We start from the raw sequence: 25,588 nt of genomic DNA, 5'->3' as shown, positions 1-25,588 counted from the left end.
TAAATATGGAGTCCCAAGATGCCATTTTTATAAGTTATTTTTCTGCCCATAAATACACCTTGAGTGCAAAAGCTGGCAGTTTTATTGAATACCATACCTGCAGTTTGGTTGAAATGCTACTTACAACTCTATCAACTCCCAGTGGATTTTCCCACAAGCACCAGTATCACTTAAAGCCTTGGATGGATTCTTGTTGTAAAACGACTTCATTAAAGGTCTTGACTCCAAATAGAAAGAAAATACAACCGAGATAATACAATAGCATGTGTTGATTTGTTGCACTATCTAGATAATGTTGGGAAAACATGAAAATACATAATTATACTATTCCTTAGTTCTCTCCAGGGAGCATATTATTTTTTCCTCTAAGAAGTTCAGCATTTAAAAAAATCATTGTACAATACATTAATCATAATTTTCTACATTAAACTGAACCAGAATATAGTACAGTTGGGTCATATGATCTATATTTTGCAGCCTAAAGTTCACCACATGATTTTAGCCAAATAAATTATTCAGAAAACAGTTTGGGACTCTCTGGGAATTCTAAGCTTTCACTTCTCCTTACTGACCTGTTTTCTGACCTTCATTACTCAAAGCTTCAAAATAAGAAGAAGCCTTTATTTTCAGTGGGAACATTTTCCTACTTGTACAGTCACCAGAAAGAACTGGGTAATGGTTATGCTATAATTAATTTACAGGCAAATGTTGTGCAGCATTTTTGAGAAAGGATTTCCCTGTGCTGCAGCCATGAATAGAAAGATGGTAAAGACAGGTATATGCAGAGAGAAGATAAAATATCATTGCAGTCTCATAGTTTTTTTGTTTATCACATTCAATTATTTTCTTAGATAATTGTGACCTGAAGTTAATAATATTTTTCTAAGTGTTATATAAGTGAACAGATCAATTCAACTAATAATGCTCAAAAGAGGTATTTGAGAGTAGACCTTCAATGGATTTAGGAAAGAAGATGACTGAAAGGAAAGTCAGACTGTGGCCCTAACCCAAATTCTTTGCTTACAATAAGAAGCGTATTGAGTCTGGCTTTTGTTTTGGTCTTGTTAAGCTTATCCTCTCTTCACCTGAGACAAATATCCTCCTGAAAAAGGACTAACAAAGTACAGCCTTTGGGGAAAATTTGGCCCATCACCTTTTGTTATTTGTTTGTTTCTATTTTTGGGAAAGCAGTTACAACCATTGGTTTAATCTATGGCTTCTGTTGCACCATAAAGGCAGAGTTAAATAGCTGCAACTGTATGGACCTCAAATCTAAAATATTTCTTTCTGACCCTTTACCAAAACAAGTCTGCTGATCTCTTTTTTTAAAAGTTAGAACTAGAAACACCAACCAGAAAGGATATATGCACCCCTATATTCATAGCAGCACAATTTACCATACCTAATATTTGGAAACAGCCTAAGTGCCCATCAGCACATGAGTGGATTAAAAACCTGGAGTACATCTACACAATGGAATACTAGGCCGCTGTAAAAAAGGATTTCTTACCATTTGCAACAGCATGGATGGAACTGGAGAGCATTATGCTAAGCGAAATAAGCCAGTCAGAGAAATATAAATATCACATGATCTCACTCACTTATGGAATATAATGAACAACATAAACTGATGAACAAAAACAGATCCAGAGACAGAGAAGCAACTATCAGACTGTCAAACCTCAGAGGAAAGGTAGGGGAGGGTGGGGGGAAGGGGGAGAGATCAACCAAAGGACTTGTATGCATGCATATAAGCCTAACCAATGGACACAGGCATCAGGGGGAGTGAGGGCATGAGTGGGAGGGTGGGGGGCATTGGGGCGGTAAGGACACATATGTAATACCTTAATCAATAAAGAAAAATAAATAAATAAAAAATAAAGAAAACAGTTAATCTTCCCTTATTTCCTCCCCCATCAGCTTCTTTAGGACCAATTTTATCTAGAAGATATTTTATATAAGTAGTTGTTATTTAGTACTTAGAAAACACAGATATTTACATTACGATTCATTAACAGTAGCAAAATTACAGTTATGAAGTAGCAACGAAAATAATTTTATGGTTGGGGGTCACCACAACATGAGGAACTGTATTAAAGGGTCGTGGCATTAGAAAGGTTGAGAACCACTGCCTGATGTCAAACTATTATTTTCTTCCTTTGCTCACTTTAGACTTTGTTTCTTTTTTTCTGGTTCCTTTAAGGTGTAAGGTAGATTGTTAATTTGACATTTTTCTTATTTCTTGAAGTAGGCTGTTATTGGTATGAATTTTCCTCTTACTAGTAAAATTTCTTTGTCTATGTCCCATAGATTTGAGGTCAAGATGTTTTCATTTAAATTTTTTGAAAGGTATATTTAGATTTTTTTCCTTGATCTCACTGTTAACCCACTCACTGTTTAGTAGCATGTTACGTAACCTCCACATGTTTGTGGGTTTTTCAGTTTTCTTTTTGTAATTGATTTCTAGCTTCATACCATTGTGATCAGAGAAGATGCTTGATATAATTTTAGGATTCTTAAATTTGTTGAGACTTGTTTTGTGGCTAATATGTGGTCTATCCTGAAAAACATTCCATGTGAACTTGAAAATAATATATATTCTGCTTCCTTTGGGTGAAATGTCCTGAAAAATATCAATTATCTTTATTTGGTATAATGTGTCATTTAAAACCACTGTTTTTCCCTGGCTGGTTTGGCTCAGTGGATGGAGCGTTGGCCTGTGGACTGAGAGGTCCCAGATTTGATTCCGGACAAGGGCATGTACCTTGGTTGCTGGCATATCCCCAGTGGGGGGGTGTGCAGGAGGCGGCTGATTGATGTTTCTCTTTCATCACTGTTTCTAATTCTCTACCCCTCTTCCTTCCTCTGGGTAAAAAATCAATAAAATATATTTAAAAAATAAATAAAACCACTGTTTCCTTGTTGATTTCCTGTCTAGAAGGTTCTATATTTTTATTTAAATGGGTGTTAAATTTCCCTACTATTACAGTATTACTGTCAATCTCTTCTTTTAGATCTTTTAATATTTGCTTTGTATATTTAGGTCAATGGTCGGTCGGCAAACCGCGGCTCATGAGCCACATGCGGCTCTTTGGCCCCTTGAGTGTGGCTCTTCCACAAAATACCACGTGCAGGCGCGCACGTACAGTGCTATTGAAACTTCGTGGCCCATGCGCAGAAGTCGGTTTTCAGCCTGGGCAAGTCTATTTTGAAGAAGTGGTGTTAGAACACACAAGGGGTCCAAGAGCCGCATGTGGCTCGCGAGCCGAGGTTTGCCGACCACTGATAGGTGCTCCTACTTGTTTACTTCTTTTTCTGGCATTTTGCCCTGTTCTTTCATTTGTGACATGTTTTCTGTCTCCTAATTTTGGCTGCCTTCCTGTGTTTGTTTCTACCTATTAGGTAGAACTGCTATGCCTCCCAGTCTTGGCAGAGTGGCCTCATGTGGAAGGTATTCTATGGGGTCCAATGATTTGTCTTTCTGATCACCTGAGCCAGGTGTTTCAGGAGTATCTCTTGTTTAGGTTGTGTGTTCCCTCCTGTTTTAGTTGGACCTTGGTTGCTTTTGTCACATCCGTGAGTGTGATAGACCCTCAGACTAACTGGCTGTGAGGACTGGTTGTGCTACAGTTGACAAACTATTGTGCAGGGGCTGACACAATGAAGTGTCACTATAGCAGGGCTCTGGTACCACCTGAGTGCACCCTATGGGTGCGCCATTTGTTCAGCAGTTTGGGTGGTGCCCTAATGTCGTCTGAAGCTAGCCACACTAGGTATACTGGTTCTGGAGACTCTTGGGAGGGGCCCTGGTGCAAATCAAGATCAGTTGCCACTTGTGCCCAGCTTGAGGCCACTTGGTAAGAGCTACAAAGTGATCTACAGAGATTTTCACTTTTTCTGGGCTTGGAGGGTCTTGAGTAAGTTTATGCTGTTAAGAGAGGTCAGCTGCCAATAATGGTGGGTTTAGGACCCTTTGGTGGGCGTTGAGGCCAGCCACCACTTGTGCCAGGTTGTGGCCATTTAGCTAAAGCTACATTCCAGGCCAACACGGCCTACAACTTATGTCGGGCTTGGGGTCAGCTGATGGGAGTTACATTGCAATTTGAGACAGACTGCCATTTGTTCCAAGCTTGGGGCCATTGAGCAAGAGGTACAGGGAATGCTGAAGCCACCTACTGCTCGTTTGGGTTTTGTGGACTTTTAAAAAAATATATTTTTATTGATTTCAGAGAGGAAGGAAGAGGGAGAGATAGAAACTTCAATGTTGAGAATCATCATTGGCTGCCTCCTGCACGCTCCCTGCTGGGGACTGAGCCAGCAACCTAGGCATGTGCCCTCACCGGGAATCAAATTGTGACCTCCTGGTTCATAGATCAACCACTGAGCCACACTGTTGGGCAGTTTTGTGGACTTTTGAGATATTTTAGGAAAGTCTGCCATGAGCTGAGGTATCCTGCTTGTATGGAAAAACCACTCTAATTGGATCAGGCAATGCACTTGAGTTGGATGGGTTGGGGTCTTAGGTAATCACCAGATTAATGCAAAATGTGTTATCCGAGTTATTGGAGAGCTCAGATTTGGTGCCTACCTGAGTCTTCTGGCTGGAATGGGGGAGGAAAGGGCTCAACAAAGGGACAATAACACCTTCCAGCACTTTCATCCATAAAGAGCTGCCGTGACCTGTGACCATTAAGCCTTCACCCTGAATGTAGTCAATTCAGATTTTCCCCATATCTCCCTGGTGCTTTTCAAGCTGCTATCCCTGCTCTGGAGCCCAGAGCAAGTAAATTTGTAAATGACTGAGTCTATGCATGGGCCTTTCAAGAGAAATGTCTGGGACTCTAGAAGCCCTCCATCTTACTCAGATGCAGTCCCTTCAAAGTAAGATGTTATGGTGACTTCTCTTCCTGGCACTGGTGTCCCATGCTTGGGAGCCCATTGTGGGCCTGGGACACTGAGATCCTTTGGGTGTCCTCCACAGCCAATATATCCCTCCTGATTTGGCATCTCTGCTAGTCCTACAAGTCTTGTGGCTTATTCTTTAGAGTCTTAGTTATAGAACTTCGGTTCAGCTAGTCTTCCAATAGTTGTCAATGATGATTGTTCTATAAATTATTCATATTTTTTATGTTTTTTTTTAAATCTTTTTTGCTGAAAGTATTATTGCAGAAGAGATGAGTACAATGGTTACTTACCCTTCCATCCTGACCAGAAATGAACAGTTTGGGCTTAACATTTTATCTGTTAGGCACATATGTGAGGAGGAGCTTATTACCTTAATAAAAAATCAGGCCCTATTGCATTTTAATAAGATGCTGTCTGCCTATGTTTTTCTTTCTTTCTTTCTTTCTTTCTTTCTTTCTTTCTTTCTTTCTTTCTTTCTTTCTTTCTTTCTTTCTTTCTTTCTGTTCTGTGACCCTCCAGAGCTTTCATCCGAGAATCTCTTAGGTCTTTTTCACCTCAAAACCTGTGATTTGTGCATATTTTCACCTTAATTTTTAGAGATATTTGTTTTTATTTTTGGAATCCCAACCTTGTCAGCTTTAGAATTTAGCCGATGGCTCCAGGGTGATAATGGCTGTGTTGAACCCATTTAGTCATCCAATTTTGCTGCTAAAATGTCTCATATTGGCCCAAATACCTGCAGATTTCTCCATCTTCCAGTAATAACCCTCTGAGTATGTTTAAAACAAAACAAAACACACACACACACACACACACACACACACACACACACACACACAACAAACAAACCAAAAACAGTTCCAGGATCTCAACTCTCATTTTTTGTGTTTTAAGTCTTATATCCAGGTAGGCATTTGACCCTCTAAGTAGAGGAAAAGCAGAAAAAAATTCCACTCTATTTTTTTTTCCTTAATCCTCGCCCGAGTATATTTCTCCAATGATTTTTAGAGATAGTGGGAGAGAGGGAGAGAGAGAGAGAGAGAAAGAGAGAGAGAGAGAGAGAGAGAGAGAGAGAGAGGGAGAGAGAGAGAGAGAGAGAAACATCACACATAAATTGGTTGCCTCCCCATGGGCTCCCTATCCAAGGCTGAGGATCAAGCCTGCAAACAAGGTGCATGCACCAGACTGGAATGAAGGTGCATGCACTAAACTGGAATGGAGCCCAGGACCCTTCAGTCCATGGGATGATGCTGTATCCACTGAGCCAAAGTGGTTAGGACTCCACTCTATTCTTTATAAAATTTTGGCTTAATTATTTTGTCTCCTACTGGGTTTAGCTTCAGAATATGGCCAATTTATTGGCTGTATTTTAAAGACTCTAAATAATTAAATTTTGTCAGTCCAGTTCCATAGCACCACCAAAAAAATCTGCTGGTTTCTTTGTCCCTATCTGTAGCCCTGTTCGTTAGCCCCACCCAGATTTTCAATTCTGGCCCATTCCCTCAGAGAAGAACCAGCTGTATATTTTTAGCATTCTCCTTTCTGTAATATCATTCCTTCTAGTCCTCATTGCTTCTGCAGCTCTCTGATGCCTTAATGATTTTATCTTTTCTGGTTGTTTCCAGTGATATTATTGGTCTGTTGAAAACTATTTTATCTTACTCGAAAGAAGAAACTCATTCATTTCTCTTTGGTATCTATACCAGCATCTTCTGAAGTGCATTTGTAGCTTTTTAGGGTCCAGTTTATCAGCAAGAGACATATTAGTCTGATTTACAGAATCTTCAGAAATTATTCCCATCATCTTGTTATCCCACCAGCCTTCATGGATATTAGAATGTGGCCACATACTACCAATGTTCAAAGTTGGTCCTTCTGCATATTCTACATCAATACATTTATTTGAGAGCCTGTATGGTACTAATATCAATAAAAGTGTCTTCAGAGCTGATGTAATATTGGGTGTTGCCTCTTTGAAAGTAGGAGATAAATCAATTTTAATTTTATGTTTTCTGTTTAAAAACACTGCCTTCCCATTTTAGGCAATCATTCTTAGATACAGCTATACTCAGCCAACTCCTTCATTCTATGTTGAAATTTACACATTTTTAAGCACTTTAGATATGCACAGCACACATATTTATATTTACCTATCTTGTGCCCATGCTTATTGCTTCATTTTTCAACATATAATAGTAACTTTTCCTGTTTTGTATTTCATATACAAGACCCTTTCTATTTTAGTTATCACACTCTTATATCCTTATTGTTCTCCACTCCTACTTCCAAATCAAGTAATGTATGCCTACCATGTTAAAGACACTGTGGTGAACACTATAATTTATATAAAGACAGTTAAGACAGAGTTCTTATATTAAGAATATTTATTATAAACTGGTAGAGAGATAATGCCTGAATAAAAGTAACAATAAGGAATAAGGCAAGGCATGTGTGAAAAGAAAGTTATGTGGTTTTAAGCAGAATTGAAAGGAGGGAGAAACCACATTTAATTTGTGAACCAGAAAAGGCTCCATGGAAGTGATTTTAGTTAGGCTGGACTGTGAAAGTTGTATAATCTTGCAGGTAGACATAAGTAGAATTAGAGCACTCCAAGTACATATTCTATATCTTTACCAACCTTATTCTACACTTGCTTTTTTTTCATCTCTTTTATTGACTAGTTTGAAATGCTTCCTATGTTCAGATCACTTCATTTAAACTTATTAAAGCTTAGAGGTATGTTTTTTTAAAGAACAGTGAGTTTAATAAAATTTTATGGCATAAAAAGGTTATGTATAAGTCTAGAGGAAAGGAGAACTAACATTAATTGAACACCTATTAGCTGTTGAAAATCTCACATGCTTTTTTATATCTCCCTATCTCCCATTCTGTGAGGTACATTATTATTTCTACTTTTAAAAGAATAATTGAGGTCTACTGGAGATTAGTAATTTGTTCAAAGACACTCTACTGATGTCAAGATTGTGATTTTAATCCATCTGCTTTTATGAATACACATTAACTTTAGCCACATGATGGTGACTCCTTACTACATGAGTCTTGAAAGGTTGGTTTGAGTGATATTGTGCAGGCAGCTAAATGTCAATGTTTTAGAAGTCAAAGGCATAATATATGTTTAAGTTAAGTGGTCTGAGGATGCAGCATATTGGCATTTCAAACTAGTCAAGGAAAAGTAAGTAAAATAAGAGAAAGACAAAAGCTGCATGATTTTACTTATGTGGAATCTAAAAAACTACAACAAATGAACAACAAAAAATGGAAACAGACTCATAGATACAGAGAACCAACTGATGGTTGCCAGAGGGGAGAGTGGTAGGGGAATGGGTGAAAAAGGTGAAGGGGAATAAGAGGTACAAACTTCTATTTAAAAAAATAAAGAAGATACAAGGATGTAATATACAGCATAGGGAAAAATGCCAATAGTATAATAATAACTTTTTATGGTGACAGATGGTACTAGACTTACTGTGGTAATCATATAAGGTATATAAATGTTGAAGCAATATGTTGTAATATAAAACAAATACTGTATGTCCATTATACTTTAATAAAATAATTTTTTTTTTAAAAAGCAAGTGCTGGATAGAGTTTGTAAAGGTACAAAAAACAAAACAAAACAAAACAAAAAAACCTGAATGCTATCATAGTTGACACAATCTTCTGAAGAAAGAAACCAAGAAGAGTAACACTCCAAAGATCACATTCAAAATGAGCCCTCCAGCAAAATGTGGATAAAACTGTCTGGGAGTTTTGGTGACTCATTTTCTGAATAAAAATGATTATAATTTCAACTTGACAATAAAGCTATCAATTGCTTCACAATTTTGGTAATTACTCACATGCATTTTAATTATAAGTATAATTAGTTTCACTGTAGAAAAATTAAATATTTAATGAGATAAAAATCAATAGTAATTGCAATAGTCTGAATTTCAGACACCCAAGAATAATCACAATTGCCCAAATTTTGCATATATTCTTTCAAGCTTATGAAGATAATATATTTATGAAGCATATTTTCTACACATACACATGAACTATGGAATTCTATCATTATGCTATTTGATCATTTAAAATTTTTTTGGTAGGTGGCAATAAGCAAGAGAATTTACAGAAGAGGCTTGCCTTGGGTAGCTGCAAGATGAGTAGATCTTTGCACTCTGCCTGCCAGAATCTTAACAGTGTAGGGACCGTAATGAGGTTCAGTCATGTTTACCATACAGGTGGTGTCAACATAAGTCAGCATAATTATTTTGAGACTCATGCAAGTTGTTGCCTATGTCAGTAGTTCATTCTTTTGTTATTGCTGAGTATATTTCATTGTATGGGTGAACCACGGTTTTTATATCCATGGACCCAATGATACATATTTGACTTGTTTCCAGTTTTTGGCTATTACAAATAATACTGCTGTAAACATCCATATGCAAGCATTTTAATGTATATATGCTTTATTTCTTTTGGGTAAACACCTAAGATAGGAATGGTTGGATTATATGGTAGGTATATGTTTAATTTTAAAAACTGTAATCAGAAAGAATATATACACCCCTATGTTCATAGCAATTATTTACAACTAGTGGCTTGGTGCATGAAATTTGTGCATGAGGGGGAGCATTCCCTCAGCCCAGCCTGCACCCTCTCCAATCGGGGACCCCTTGGGGGATGTCCTACTGCCGGTTTTGGCCTGATTCACAGAGGCCTCACTGGAAACAGGTCAGGGAGGGCACCTCAGGGCAGATGGGACTGAGGGAAGTGCAGCAGAGGGGTGGGGGGAACGCACACGCATGGTGGTCCAGGACTCTTGCAAGCACGCATGGGTGACAGTGTGCTGGGGACATTCACACGTGAGGGTGGGGGAGAGGATGCACTCAGCGGAGGGATCAGGCCTAAACCAGCAGTCGGACATCCCTCTCGCAATCCTTGACTGCTGGCTCCTAATTGCTCACCCGCCTGCCTCCCTGATCTCCCCTAACTGCTTCTGCCTGCCAGCCTGATCTCACCCCCAACTGCCCTCCCCTGCTGGCCTGATTGCCCCCAACTGCCCTGCCCTGCCAGCCTGATCTTGCCCAGTCTCTGTCTCTCTTTGTTTTTCTCAGCAGTCCTCCAGGCCTCCCTGCCTCCCTGTCTCCCTCTTCCTCTTTCCAGGTTGGGAGGGGACGGGGCAAGTGGGGGCCGCTCCACCCTCTGCTCACCTTCCCTTCCATCCAGGCCTCTTCAGGCCTAGTCTGTTTTGTTTCCATCTCTCCATCCCAGTCTTTCCCAGTCTCTGTTTCACTTTGTTTTTCTCAGCAGTCCTCCGGGCCTGCCTGCCTCCCTATCTCCCTTTTCCTCTTTCCCAGCTGGGAGGAGGCAGGGCCAGTGGTCACAAGGCAGGTGCTAACTCTGTCCCTGGGGTCTTCCCAGGCCCTCAGCACACAGGGAGCCTGGCTTCCCACTGCCTCCAGAGCCAGTTGCACTCTGAGGGTGGGATCTTCACAGAGGCCTCACTGGAAACAGGTCAGGGATGGCACCTCAGAGCAGATGGGACTGAGGGAAGTGCAGCAGAGGGGTGGGGGGAATGCACACGCGCGGTGGTCCAGGACTGTTGCAGGCACGCATGGGTGACAGTGTGCTGGGGTACATTCACACTTGAGGGTGGGGGAGAGGATGCGCTCAGCGGAGGCCTGCACAGATCTGCAAAGTTACGTGGCATGGCCAGGAGGACGTCAATGTGGCCCACCACAGTGGCTGTCCCTGTGATCGTGCACCTTCTGGGTCAGGAGGCTGTACCTGGGATCAGCCAGCAGCAAGGGCAAGGGCGAACGAGAGGGCAGCCGGTTTATAGAGGGATGCCACCACTGCAACCGCCTCCTTGCCTGGCAGTGCTACCTCTGTAGGTGGGGTCCTCCCAGGCCCTCAGCACACAGGGAGCCAGGCTGCCCACCATGATGCCTGTGGTTCCGCCCACCTCCTCCAGAGCCAGGCATGCTTGGAGGGTGGGATCTTCACAGAGGCCTTGCAGGAAACAGGTCAGGGAGGGCGCCTCAGGGCCAGTGGGACTGAGGGAAGTGTGGCAACCGGGCGAGCCTGCAAGCGGGCTCTGCTGTCTGCTCTCTGTGGGGCCACTGACAGGACCGCTGACAGGTGGGTCTGACAGGACTGGGGACTCAGACAGGGCTGAGGGGACTGGGCACCACCATCTTGTGGCTATGGGCACCACCATCTTTGTGACGGAGTGATGTCAATTTGCATATTACCCTTTTATTAGATAGGATAGCCAAGATTTGAAAAGATAATCCATTTTCTTTAGAACATGTCTTATAAGGCATTTGTCCCAGTGTCAATTTGAAGGCTGTTTCTTTTTAACATATTAAAAACAAAATTTGAAGAATATGACAAGGGGACAGAAAATATTATGTGCTTGAAAAAATCACAGAAAATACAAGGGGTTGGAATTTTAGTAATTATTAAAAAAATAAATCTGACAACTATCATAAAGGAAAAGGAATGTTGAAGAATATAAAGAGATCACTAGGAAGTGAAATTTTAAGAAGAAATTTTAAAATAAAAATATTTCTCAATTTAAACTTTCTAATATATTATTCACTATTTCTACTACTAATTGAAAATATCTAATTTATATGTGACCAAATAAATATACTTTATTATTTTGAAGAACAAAACATCTATTAACCCCATTCAAAAGCTCTAAAAGTCCTTATTCAAATAATTGTGTATCATGATTCAGAGGAAGTTGACTCATCAAATTCTAGTTAAGTCTCATCTCTCATATCAAACCTGCCTACTAGCCAGTGACTTTTCTACAGTGGTTGACCTAATCAGTTTGTTTAATTACCTTTGCCTTGGTTACTTGGAATAGAAATATAGGATATGCTTGAGCTGTTCAATGACATAGACATGAAGTGGTTTCTCACCATCTTCCCTGAAGGATATGGAATAGCATAAATCATTATATATTTTCTAGCACTAAAGGCAATGTATAGTGCCTACCAAAATTCAATATAAAAATAGGATTTCATGAATTTGTCATAAAACTGTAAAGTTATTGCAGCATTCAACAAGAAGCAAATCCAGAGTATAGAAAAATTGTAAGAAACAGTACTGTTCAGAGTATAGAACCATACCACAAAATTGAAGTTGGGAGAAAAAAGCAACACCCAGATTAGAGTGGGGTTTCAGAAAAGTTGAACTACTTTTCAGTATGAAATAGGAGACTACTGAGAAACTAAGTTTTCACAAAAGGAACAGAAGGTGTCATGTAATATAACTTTGAAATTATGTAAAATTCAAATTTAAAAATATTTTTTAAATGCTGGCAATCAATAACTACCTTTAATTTGCTTTTACTTCTCTATCAAAAGCAAAGGAAGTAAACAATGTCCATTTTTTTAAATAAATTTACCTACTACAGAAAATAGAGGAAAATGGATCAAAATAAATCCTGTAGTCTAATGACCTAGAGCCAAGGCATATGGAAACATACCACAAATTTCTCTCACTCTCTCTACACTTAACCTGTTTTAATAGGTATTTCATATATATTATACAAAACTCAAAATGTGTTAAAAAGTATATAATAAAGATTCATTTATCCTCTTTCTACTCTGCAACAATCTACTTTTTCCCAGGGGTAAAACCTGCTGTTATTTCCCTGTGCATCGTTTCAGAGGCAATTTATGCTTATATATGTCTCTGTGTACAATAACTTTGCCTTCTTTATACCGAACTGTAAACATATCTATATATACAAACATATATATATACTAGGGACCCGTTGCAGGAATATTTCCTGCAAGACTTCTGGCGGGTTTCCCTCCCACCACGGCCACCTCTCCTGCCCCCCAACCTCTCCCACTGCAGCGGGCAGGGCAGGGAGGGCGGAATGGGTGGGGTGCTTCCCGCCTGCCCTGCCCACCCAACCCAGCCCGCTGCCACCTCCCCCTCTGCGGCCCCTCGGGGGACACAGCAGCTGCCGCTGCAAGCCTCGCCCTGCACTCCTGACCCTCCGTGCCCACTGCCACAGCCTCTGAGCACCCTGACCCACCACGCACACTGCCTCCGCCTCCTCGGCCACGCGTGCTGCTGCTGCTGCACGCCCCACCCCACCCACCTACCCCACCACGCCCCTTCCGCAGCCACCACCTCCTCAAAGGCCACCTCGGCCTCACACACTGCCTGCCACTCCCTGCCCCCCACCTCTGCTGTGCGCCACGCCCACAGCCACTGCCCATCACAGCCTCCGAGGCCGCCCTGGCCACGCACACCACCCGCCACGCACCACACACTGCCACTACCACCTCAGAGGCCACCATGGCCGCGTGCTCCACAGCCGCACTGCTGTCGGCCCACGCAGCCGCCTTGCTTTCTGCTTTCTTCACTCCTCCCTCCCTCAGTGTATCCAAATTAACCACCATCTTGTTCGCTCTGATTGGCTGTGGGCGTAGCGAAGGTACGGTCAATTTGCATATTACTGTTTTATTAGATCGGATATATATATATATATATATATATATATATATATATATGCATGTATAACTAAACACATTTTTTTCTTTTTATTAAATTTATTGGGGTGACATAGGGTAATAGGGTAACAAAATTTTATAGGTTTCAAGTGTACATTTCTATGATACAAGATCTGTATATTGCATTGTGCACCCACCACCCAAAGTCAAATAATCTTCCATCATCATTTATTTGACCCTCTTTACCCTTTACTACGCCCTCCCTTTAGTAAACACCATGCTGTTATCTATGAGTTTCTCTTTCTCTTTTTCTTTTTCTTTGATCTTTTGTTGCTTTCGGTTTTTTGTCCCACTTGTGAGTGAAATTATGTGATTAACTTTTTCTGTCTGACTTATTTTGCTTAGCATGATATCCTCAAGGTCTATCCATATTGTTGCAAATGGGAGTGTATGTATATATATGGATATATATTGTTGCAACTATATATAGTCAACTATATAAGGTGTCATCTATCAAAGGACACCTTAGTTATTTCCATGTCTTGGCCACCTTAAATAATGTTGCAATGAACATAGGTGTGCTTTCAAATTTTGGGGATAGATACCCACAAGAGGGATTGCTAGGTCATATGGTAACTCTATTCTTAATTTTATGGGGGACCTCCATATTGTTTTCTATTTTATATATATTTTTTTAATTGATTTTTTACAGAGAGGAAGGGAGGGACAGAGAGTTAGAAACATTGATGAGAGGGAAACATCAATCAGCTGCCTCCTGCACACCCCCTACTGGGTATGTGCCCGCAACCAAGGTACATGCCCTTAACCGGAATTGAACATGGGACCCTTGAGTCCACAGGCCAGCGCTCTATCCACTGAGCCAAACCTGTTAGGGCCTCCATATTGTTTTCTATAGTGGCTGTATTAGTTTACATTCCCATGAACAGTGAATGAGGGTTTCTTTTTTTCCACAACCTATCCAACACCTGTTATTATTTATCAAGTTGATAATAGCAATTCAACAGGTGTGAGGTGGTATCTCATTGCAGTTTTGATTTTCATTTTCCTAATAACTAGTGAGGTTGATCTTCTTTTCATATATCTCTTGGTCGTTTGTATGTCTTCTTGGGAGAAGTGTCTATTCAGGTCCTCTGCCCATTTTTAATGGATTGTTTGTTTATTTGGTGTTGAGTTGTATGAGTTTGTTTGTTTGTTTTGCTTTTGTTACTCCTCACCTGAGGAAATTTTTCCATTCCTTTTCAGAAAGAGTGGAAGGGAAGGAGGGAGGGGAGAGGGAGAGAGAGAGAGAGAGAGAGAGAGAGAGAGAGAGAGAGAGAGAGAGAGAGAGAGAGAGAGAGAGAGAGATGAGAGACACAGATGAGAAACACAGCCCCTGGTTGCCTCCTATAAGCACCAGGACTGCCAACTGGGGCTTGGAATGAACCAGAAACCCATGTACATGCCTTTGACCCTTGACCAGGAATCAAACCCTGAAGCTTCAGTGCACAGGCCAATGCTCCTATCACTGACCAACACCAATCAGGGCTGTATGAGTTTTTAAAAAAATATTTTGGATATTAATCCCTTTTTGGAACTGTTTGCAAATATCTTCTCCTATTTAGTTGGTTGTCTTTTTGTTTTGTTGGTGGTTTCTTTTTGCTGTGCTGAAGCTTTTTAGTTTGATATAGTCCTATGTTTGCCTTTGCTTTTCTTGCCTTTAGGGACAAATTCATAAAACCTTCCCTAAGACCAAAGTCTATTAGTTTAATACCTATGTTTTCTTCTATGTCATTGATTGCTTCACGTATTATATTTAGGTCTTTGATCCATTTTAACTTAATTTTTGTATGTGGGGACAAAGTGTAGTCTATTTTTTACTTTTTCATGTGACTTTCCAATTTCTCCAGCACCATTTATTCAGGAGGCCTTCTTTTCTTCATTGTATATTTTGGCTCCTTTGTCAAAAATTATTTTCCCATATACACAGGTTAATTTCTGTGCTCTCAATTCTGCTCCATTGGTTGGTGTTTCTGTCTTTCTGCCAATACATGTTGTTTTAATTTTTTTCTCTTTGTTAATATTTATTGAGAGAAAAAGAGAGAGAGAGAGAGAGAGAGAGAGAGACAGAGAGACAGAGAGAGAGAGAATGAGAGAGAAAACTGGCAACCTGGCAACCTTTCAGTGCATGGAATCATGCTCTAACCAACTGAGCCACATAGGCCAGGGCAATGCTGTTTTGATTATCCTGCTTTCTAGTATAATTTGAAGTCAGGTAGGGTGATATCTCTGGATTCATTCTTTTTTCTCAGGATTGCTTTGATTATTGTGGGTATTTTGTGGTTCCACCCAAAACTGAGGATTTTTTGTTGTTAATTTTTTTTAAAAGTTTGCTGAAAATTATTAATTGACCATAAACACATTGGTTTATTTTTGGCTCTTTATTCTGTTCCATTGATCTATATGTCTGTTTTTATGCCAGTGAAATGCTGTTTTTATTATTATAGCCTTGTAGTATAGTTTGATATCAGGTAGTGTGATTTCTCCAACTTCTTTCTCAAGATCGCTGTGACTAATTGGAGTCTTTTGTAGTTCCATGCAAACTTTTGCAATATTTGTTCTAGTTATGTAAAATATATCATTTGTATTTTTTAAAATTTATCTTTACACTTGAAAGTATTACAGATGTCCCCTTTTTCCCCATTGACCCCCCCTCCACCCTGCCTTCCCCTCCCCCAGGCCTTCCAAACACTATTGTGTGTGTCTTTAGGCTATGTATATATGCATATAAGTTCTTTGGTTAATTTCTTCCTAACCACCCAACAACCCCTATCTATGCTCTGAGATTCATCAGTCTGTTCCATGCTTCTATATCTCTGGATCTATTTTGTTCATCAGTTTATTTTGTACATTAGATTCCACATATGAGTGAGATCATGTGATACTTCTCTTTCTATGACTGGCTTACTTTGCTTATTGTGTTGAATCTATAGATTGTTTTGTGTATTATGAACATTTTATTTTATTTTTTAATTTTTATTTTCTTTATTGATTAAGGTATTACATATGTGTCCTTACCCCCCATTGCCCCCCACCCCCCTGGTGTCTGTGTCCATTGGTTATGCTTATATGCATGCATACAAGTCCTTTGGTTGATCTCTCCCCCTTACCCCCACCTTCCCCTACCTTCCCTCTAAGGTTTGACGGTCTGATTGATGCTTCTCTGTCTCTGGTATTACGGACATTTTAATGATGTTAAGTCTTTCCATCCTTGAATATTGTGTATATTTCCACTTGTGTATTTCTTTTTAATTTCTTTCTTCAGTGTCTTATAAATTTCTGAGTTCAGGTCTTTTACATCTTTGTTTAAATTTATTTTTAGGTATTTTATTTTTTTATTGCTTTCTTAGTGTCCCTTTCTGATAATTTATTATTGGTATATAAAAATGAAACTGATTTCTGGATATTTATTTTGTATCCTTCTACTTTACTGAATTCATTTATCTGTTCTAGTAGTTTTTTTGGTGGAATATTTAGGTTTCAATATATACAATATCATGTCATATGCAAATAATGACAGTTTTACTTCTTTCTTCCGAATTTTCATACCTTTTATTTCTTCTTCTTGTCTGATTACTATTGCTAAGACTTCTAGTATTATGTTGAACAAGGGTGGTGAAATAGACCATCGTGTCTTATTCCTAATCTTAAGGAAAATAATTTTAGTTTTTGCTGATTAAGTATGATGTTGGCTGTGGGTTTGTCATATATGCATTGCTGTATGTTCCCTTTATTCCCACTTTGCTGAGAGATTTTTATCATAAATGGGTGATGAATTTTATCAAATGCTTTCTTTGCATCTATTGATATGATCATGTGATGTTTACAGTCAGAAGGAAATCTTACTATTTCACTTATTCCTGTTCTGATCTTCATTATTTCCTTTCTTTCATTCACTTTAGGTTCTGTTTGTTATACGTTTTCTAGTTCCTTTATGTTAATATTTGACAAAGTAGATAAAAACATAAAGAGATAAAGATTGTCTATTCAATAAATGGTGGTGTGAAAATTGGAGATATAGGTGCAATAAAAATGAAAATAGACCACCTTCTTACTGCCAAGATTTAAATGGTAGAGGGGCAGATACAGTGTGGAGGGGGTCAATGGGGAAAAATGGGACATCAGTAATATTTTCAACAATAAAGATACATTTTTAAAAAAGGACTTAAATGTTATCCTTGAAACCATAAAAATCCAGAAGGAAAAAATAGGGGCCGAAATCATGGACATTTCTTGTAGCAATATTTTTTCTGATATATTGCCTCAAGCAAGAGACACAAAAGAAAAAAGTTTTAAAAAAGGACTATAGCAAACTAAAAAAAGTTTTTGCACAGCAAAGAAAACCATCAACAAAATAAAAAGACAACCCACTGAATGGGAGAGTATACTCACCATGGATACATCTGATAAAGGGTTAATTTCAAAAAGTTATAAAGAACTTACAACACTCAACACACACACACACACACACACACACACACACACACACACACACACACACACACCAGCAACAAATAATTCAATTAAAAATGGGGAAAAGATCTGAACAGACACTTCTCCAAATAGGACATACAGATGGCCAATAGATAAGAAAAGATGTCACTAATCACCAGAGAAATGCAAATTAAAACACAATGAGATATCATTTCACACCTGTTAGATTGGTTAGAATCAATAAATCAATAAATCAACAAACAAGTGTTGTCAAGGATGTGGAGAAAAGGGAACCTCTGTGCATTGTTGGGGGGAATGCAGACTAGTGCAGCCACTGTGGGAAACAGTATGGAGCTTTCTCAAAAAATTAAAAATAGAACTTCCTTCAGACCCATAGATTCCAGTGATTAGTTTCAGTGTTTTCCTTAATTATATTTTGTTTACTTCATTCATGTCATCTTTGAAAATTTTTATTTCTTTCTTCGATATATGTGTAACCTATATTTCCCTTTCTTTTCTTATTGCCTGAGCTAGGACTTACAGTATGATGTTGAATAGGATTGATAAAAGATGATCACCTTGCCTGTTCCCAATCTTTGGGAGAAAGTGTCCAGTTCCTCACTATTAAATTTGTTGGTAGTTGTGGATTTTTCTGTACATGTTATTTATCAACTTTTGAACTTTGTCTCTATTTCTAGTTTCCTGAGACATTTTCTCATGAATGGGTATTGAATTTTGTCAAATACTTCTTATGCCTTAATTTATATAATCATACTAGAGGCCCGGTGCATGGATTCATGCACCTGTGGGGTTCCTCCAAGTGGCCTGCAGGGATTGGGCTGAAACTGGCAGTCCAATGCTGCCTGCCACTCCTGTCTGCTGCTCCTGCTCATCCCATCCCCACTACACCTGCCACAGCCTGCTTGGTAGGCTTGTTGCCACTCTGCTTTGGTCTCCGGGCTGCAGAGGCCAGCCTTGAGCCCTGTGTCTGGTGCCCATAGGTCAGCTGAGCGGTGCTCCTGCTGTGGGAGTGCACTGACCACCAGGAGGCAGCTCCTGTGTTGAGTGTCTGCGCCCTGGAGATCAGAGCGTGTCATAGTCGTTGGTAGACCTGTCAAAGGGTCGCTTAGGCTTTTATATATAGAGATGACTATTTTTCGTTGACTTATTTTTGGATGTTTCATCAGTCTTACATACTTGGAATAAATTATAAATTATAATTACTCTTTTTATACATTGTTAGACTTGATTAACTGCTATTTAGTTGAGGATTTTTGCATCTAGGTTTCTGATAGATTTGACCTGTAATTTTCCTTTCCTGTAATGTCTTTATCTGGTTTTGGTATTGAGGTAATGCTGACACCATAGAATAAATTAGGGCATATGCCATCTGATTTATGGTTTAAACATATAGTAGATAATTATATCATTTCTTTCTTAACTGTCTGGTTGTCTAATAAAATTCACCAGTGACCTTATCTAGCTTGGTGCTTTCATTTTTAAAAGTTAATAATTTATTAAATTACTTCAATACAAATAGGCCTATTCAAATTATGTCTTGTTTCTTATAAGGAATTTGTGTTCTTCATCTAAGTTATCAAATTTATGAGCATAGTGTCATTCATAGCATTCTTTATTATCCTTTTAATGACTATGGGATTAGTTGTGATGACCCTTTCATTTCTGATATTATTAATTTGTGTTCTTTCACCTTGTTTAGTAAACATGGCTAGAGGTATATTAATTTTATTGATCTTTTCAAATAACCAGTTCTTAATTGTGCATTTGCTGTTTTCCTTTTCATTGATTTCTGCTCTAATTTTTATTATTTCTTTTCATCCACTTGCTTTAGGCTTAAATAATTATATTTTTTCTTAAGTTTACTAAAGTGGGAGCTTAGATTATTTATTTTAAGCTTTTCGTATTTTCTAATAAATCCACTTAATGCTGTATATTTCCATGTAAGCACCACTTTTGTTGTATCATTCAAATTTTGATATGTTCTATTTAATTTTCATTTAGTTTAATATATTTAAATATTTTCCTTGAGAACTTTACTTTAAACCTTATATAATTTTTTTTGTTTAATATTGAGATATTTGGGGATTTTCCAATTATGTTTATGTTATTGGTTTATAGCTTGATTCAATTGTAGTCTGAGGATATTGTACAATTCTTTTTTAAAATGTTGTTAAATTGTATTTTATGACAAAAAATGTGGTCTACCTTGGTGAATAGTCCATGCAAAGTTGAGAATAATGTGCATTCTGCTGTTTCCAAATGGGGTACTATACATGTCTATTACATCAAATTCTGGTAATGCTGTTCAGGTCAAATGCTAATTTCCTTTCCATTTCCTCTATCAATTACTGAATCCAGCTACAATAGTGAATTTATATATTTTTATTGCATTTATATAAGTTATTTTGCTTCACATATTTTGACACTATATTTTAGTTGTGTACATATTTAGGATTACTTAGATGTTTTAGCAATTGGCGTGAACAGTGTAAAGTAATCAAAGGCATATATCCAAGATGCTCCTTTCATCCCTGAAAAACTTTTTTATTCTCATGTCTACTTTGCATGAAATTTATATATTTATGTAGGCTTTATTTTGATTAGTGTTAACATGATGTGTATATATATATATATATATACTTCTCCATTTATTTTCAATTTTTCTGTGTTTTTATGTTTAAAGTAGGGTTCTTACAGATAACATACAGGTGGATTATTTTTTATTCACTCTGACAATGTCTGTCTTTTCATTGGAGCATTTAGACCACTCACATCTAAAATTATCATTGATAGAATTAGATTAACATCTAAAACATTAGTAACTATTTCTATTTATTGTGTTTATTTTTTTATTCTTTTCCCTTCTTATTTTCTGCCTTTATGGTTTTGAGAATTTTATTTGAACACATTTTATTTTCCTATTAGCATATCAATTATATTTTCTTAAAATATTAGTAGTGATTGTCTTACAGTTTGCAATTTGTAGGTTTAAAAAGTCCACCATACCATAATATGTACTGCAGGGATCTTCTAACGAAGTGTTCCCAGTTCTACCTTCCCATTGATTGTGACATTGCTGGTGTTCATTTTACTTATAGATATGATATAATCATCCAATACATTATTGATTTCAAAAAAAGTCATTTTATTTAATTAAAAATAAGGAAAATAAAATATTTTATTTTACCCTTATTTATTCGTTATCTGATGTGTTTCCTTTGTTTATGAGGGTTCAAATTTCTGACCTATATAATTTTATGCTATTTTAATAATTATAATAAAATAGCTACATTTAATGTTTATTGCAGGAAAATTCTGCTAAAGATGATGACCCTCACTTTTTATTTGTCTTACAGAGTCTTTAGTTTTCCTTAACTTTTGAGGGATAACTTTAATGAATACAGAATTTGTTTTTTATTACTTTAAATAGTTTGTTCCACACCTTTTTCCCTGCATGATTAGTGATGAGAAATCCATTGGGACTTTTCTTGTCTTTCTATTTGTAAGGTATTTTCTTTCTCTCTCTTTTTTTTCTTTTCAAGATTTTCTCTTTGGTTTTCTACAGTTTGAATATAATATCCCTAGGTATGTAATGTGTGCTATTTATGAGGCTTGATGTCTGTCAGATTCTTCTGTCTGTTGTTTGATGTCTGGAAAATTCTTGGTCATTACTAAATCAAATATTTCTTGCACTCCTTTCTGTATTTTTTCTCCTTTTGGTATTCCCATTACACATATGTTATATCTCTTGTTATTGTGCCACAGTTCTTGATGTGCTGTTGTTTTTAAAATTAATTTTTTCCTTGTATTTTATTTTTGGAAGTTTCTATTGACCTGAATTCAAACTCACTGATTTTGTTTTCAGCAGTGTCCAGTCTACTGATGAGCCCATAAAAGCATTCTTCAATTTTGTAACACTCTCTTTAATTTGAATATTTCCTTTTGATTCTTTCCTAAAGTTTCAATCTCTATGCTTAGGATATTAATCTCTTGTACATTGTTGTCTAATTGTTTTAATAAGAACCCTTGACTTATTAATCATAGCATTTTAAAACTCTCTACCTGATAATTATATCATCTTGTCATATTTGAATTTGTATGTAGTGATTGCTTTTCATCTACTGACTATGTTTTGTTGTATTTCATAATCTACTGTTTAAATCCAAACATGTATCAGGTAATATGAACTGAACTAAATAAATATGTGTTTCAGTTTGGCTAAGAGTTAGGCTTGCATAATGTTGGTGGTAGCTAGAGATGTCAAGACTGCAAATTCCACCTTAAGCGGTTTGGCTCAGTGGATAGACCATCGGCCTGGGGACTGAAGGGTCCTTGGTTCCATTCCAGTCAAGGGCATATTCCTTGGTTGTGGGAAGCTGATCAATGTTTCTCTCTCATCAATGTTTCTATCTAACTCTCTATCTCTCTCCCTTCCTCTCTGTAAAAAAAAATAATATAATATATTTTAAAAGACTGCAAATTCCTCTAAAGTTTTTGTCTCCTCTTTTGACTTTGGACTACTCCTCAGAAAGAGTTTACATCTTATAGCTCTTTTAGCTGTTATTATACTGGAGCCATGTTATGTCATGGTAATGTGGGGAGGAAGGGAAGCAATCTATAATAGTATCATTAATTTTTAGTCCTTCAACTGATCTGTGCACTTAGGTTATAACCTTCATATTCATTTCCTGTCTTCCCCCAACCCCTTTATGTGAGACAGGAAGGTTAGATAGTGCTACAGGTGAATAAATGGCCTTCCCTCACATGAGACAAGGCTCTGTTAAATTCTAATAAGACATTTTTATTGTGAGTCTTTTGGTATATTTCAAAATGGCCACTATTCTTCTCTCCTTATCAAGAGAGATCTTTCTTAACTCTTTACCTTGAAAACTTCAAGGGATTTCTAAGTTTTGAAGAGATTGGATGCATTCCTAAGACTGACTTCCAGGAGTTTGACATTCTCAATGCTAGTGCACACTTAGACTCCAGAAATTCATAAGAATCATTTTTTCAGTGTGTTCATATTTTTCTTATTGTGAGGACAGAAGTGACCATTTATAAGCAATTTATTTGTCAGAGTTGAAACTGAAATCTAATTATTCACCTCTGTATATGTTACATTCTTCCTGAAATGGCTATATTTAGGAAGTTTGTGTGAGAGAGGGAGCAATGTGGTGATCTAAACTATCAAATATTTTCCTGACATCAAATGACTACATGTGAGAGTAAGTTTTTTTTTTTTTTGTTTTGTTTTTTTTTTTTTTTGTGCAGGAAACTAGAATCAAGACATATGGTGCCTTTATTTTTTCCCCTTCATTGATAATGATTTCTGTAAGCGTTTTATGTTTATATTATTTCTGGTTTGACCTCACATTCACAGATTTTCAAGACTTCAAAATTAATGGGGTCCAGGAAAGTTTCAACTACTATCCTTGAACATTTTTTGTTGTATTAAACAAGTTATCATTGTTTATTTTTAAATTTCATATTATATTACTTACTTTCTAGAGTTTTCTGAGATCTTCAGCCACAGGTATTCTGTTTCCTTATAGTGCCTCAATTCTACTTTCTACCAAAACTTTGGGTAGTCTTTCTTTTGTTTTCTCATTAAGAATTTGAAATATCTCCTAATTTTACTACACTTTTCTTATTTACAGTGATTTGTGAGGAAAAAATGAGAAAAATTCCAAGTTAACGTCACCATTTTTAATTATAAATTTTTCCATACACTTTTCATTGGACTCAAGAACATAATGAGTATTGAGATTAGTTAGAGGTGCAGGGTTGAAGAAGACATATTGTTGGGACTTGATAATTATTTTTTGTGTTTTTTTTTAATTTAAGTTTCAGTTGGAATAGTGGTTAGTACATACAGGGAGAAAATATTTCTGCTACACCAATACAATTATTTGCATCAATAGCCTTACTTATGTAGTGAGGGTATGTACAGTAATTTATTAAATTGAAAGGTCCATACATTTATGGTCTCATGCATACTTTTGACAATTAAAACACCAATGTAGTAAGAGCAGGTAAGAAGGGATGTAGCACAGAGCAAAGCCCATACGTAAACAATTGTAGGCAGCAGCCTTTGTGTAGGGTAGTCTCAATTAGAGCATTATATTGATATTCACAGGCATGAACCATGTAAAGTAATCAAAGGCATATATCCAAGATGCTTAAAGTTTATTTTTATAAGTATTTTTGTTAACCAAAGTGTCCTTTGTTAGATAATTAAATAAAGAAGATGTGGTTCATATATACAATAGAATACTACTCAAACATAAGAAGAAATGAAATACTGCATTTGTGACAACATAGATGGACCTTGATAATATCATGTTAAGAGAATAACAGTAGACAGAAAAAGTTAAGAACCATATGATTTCACTCATATATGGGATATAAAACTGAAAGCAAAAAATAAACAAACAGGAAAAACAAACATAAAACTCAGACAGAGACAAAAGTCCCAGGGGGAAGGGTGGGTGGAGGATAGTAAAAGGTAAAGGGGGCAAAATATATAGTGACAGAAGATGATGTGACTTTGGGTGGTGGGCACACAATGCAATATATAGATAATGTATCATAGAAATCTACACTTGAAACCCATATAATCTTATTAATCAATGTCACCTCAATACGTTTAATTTAAAAAGAAAAAAGTAGTTTTGTTTTAAAATAATATTTACTTATATCCTTTCATTTATAATACATTTCTAAAATGTATAAAACATATTTACATCAAAACCGGTTTGGCTCAGTGGATAGAGTGTTGGTCTGTGGACTGAAAGGTCCCAGGTTAGATTCCGGTCAAGGGCATGTACCTTGGTTGCGGGCACATCCCCAGTGGGGGGTGTGCAGGAGGCAACTGATCCATGTTCCTCTCTCATCAATGTTTCTATCTCTCTATCTCTCTCTCTTCTTCTCTGTAAAAAATCAATAAAATATATTTTATAAAAAACATATTTACAAGTACATTTTTAAAAAGAGCACAAGTTTTTTTGTTCACTTGAGAAGAAAGATATTGAGGTAATACATTATAGATTTAAATAAGACATTTTTGCATTTAAAGGTATATTTTCATAAGAAATTTTTGATAAATACATTTGGCAGATTAAAATAATTTTAACAATGTTAAATATCACAATACCCTTCTTGAGTACCAGGCTTTTTTCTTAATCAAATACAATTTTTAAAATTGTATATTTTTTCTATTAAAAATTTCAAGGTGAAATGATTTAAGCATGCTATTATTTCCTCGTAAAAGCAATTTTATTATTATTTTTTTTAAAGATCACTATTTTTTTTAATATATTTTATTGATTTTTTACAGAGAGGAAGAGAGAGGGATAGAGAGCCAGAAACATCAATGAGAGAGAAACATCGATCAACTGCCTCTTGCACAACCCCTACTGGGGATGTGCCCGCAACCAAGGTACATGCCTTGACCGGAATCGAACCCGGGACCCTTGAGTCAGCAGGCCGACGCTCAATCCACTGAGCCAAACCGGTTTCGGCATGTAAAAGCAATTTTATAATAAGAAATTACATTACTGGTAAAAGGCAAAATGGTCATATGTCTAAAAATGAAAATGGTCATTAATATATTAAATCAATTATCAATGATGCTTATATGATGAAGGGCTTAAACTTTTTGAATTATTTATATATCCATTTGA

Source organism: Eptesicus fuscus, chromosome 1 (genome assembly GCF_027574615.1).
Source record: "Eptesicus fuscus isolate TK198812 chromosome 1, DD_ASM_mEF_20220401, whole genome shotgun sequence".
Lineage (NCBI taxonomy): Eukaryota > Metazoa > Chordata > Mammalia > Chiroptera > Vespertilionidae > Eptesicus > Eptesicus fuscus.
This window is presented reverse-complemented; position numbering follows the sequence as displayed.